This window comes from Triticum dicoccoides, chromosome 4A (assembly GCF_002162155.2).
Source record: "Triticum dicoccoides isolate Atlit2015 ecotype Zavitan chromosome 4A, WEW_v2.0, whole genome shotgun sequence".
Taxonomy (NCBI): Eukaryota; Viridiplantae; Streptophyta; class Magnoliopsida; order Poales; family Poaceae; genus Triticum; species Triticum dicoccoides.
The window spans coordinates 596,469,379-596,470,642 of NC_041386.1; positions in this window are offsets into that span (position 1 = coordinate 596,469,379).

Sequence of the window (1,264 nt, forward strand, 5' to 3'; positions counted from 1 at the left end):
GGGGGGGCTCCAGATTTTTCGAAATCCGAAGTATGAAAAACCAACCCATCACAAAGTCTTCTAAACAATTGAGGAGCTAAAGATCGAGAGCATGATGAACCCATTGTCCTCATCCTTCACAATCATGTCGTGCATAATCATGCATGCAGTCATCACCTCCCATGGTGTTTTGGGATCCTATATATTCGTAGCTCCAGAGTAATACCCTAATGCTTGGAGGAATCTATATGCCCTCTTCACACCCTTCCTTGCACCTTCTTACATTCGGGTAAAGAGACATTGTTTGTACCTTGGGGCTCAGAGTTAGTCTTCACAATAGCCGCCCACTGATCAAGACAGATGCCATCGACAAGGTACTACTCCATGGTGTAATCATGCTTTGTTGATGGTGTAGTTGTACGTCGGAGCGTCCCATCACAAAGTCTTCTAAACAACAAAGGTCGTTGAAGCATGTTGGTGTCGTTGTGAGAGCCTGGCTTGCCAAATAAAGAGTGCCAAATCCACAAGTCTTCGATGCAACTGCTTTGAGTATGATGGTGGCCTATTTGATGTCTTTGATTTAACTGCTTCTAGTTATGAGATCCCGACATGGTAAACCTACCGGGAAGGTCTTACACCCCCATGCATGCAATTGACTGGAATGAGAATACCAAGAAAACCTCTTGCTACTATAGTTGCCAAAAGTTTTTTCGAGTCCATGGCATTGGTTCTCTCAAGTACTCATCACCAAACACCTTCACCATGAAAGTGTCAATATACTCATCATTGTGTCAAGGCATGTGCTCTCTCCCACCCGAACATAGTCATCAATGGCATCCACAATTGTACCATATGCAAGCATCCTCGTAGAAGCTGTGCATTTCTGGAGAGGAGAGAGTGCTCCAATGCAATCCTTTCTCGCCATGAAGGATCATATTCCTTCATCCTACCATGCACAAGAATAAAGGCGTGTAAATATGGTAGCGATGCCAAAAGAAGCCCACATGACATGTCGGCTTGGCTCTAAAGTAGTCGACATAGAGATCTCTATGACCACCATTTATCATATTTGGGGCAACAGTTATCCCACCCGAAGAAGTTGAGAACATGCTCTTTTCTTTCTCCATTTTTTGATATGCTCATCCTTATCATCAACTCATCATCGTTGTAGTTGTCGTCTGATGACAACGGATTGAAGAACTCCTTGTAAATAAACTCATCAACCTCCGCGTAAACAAACTCATCCTCAAACGAATCCATCATGACCCTACAAATGTACAAGGAA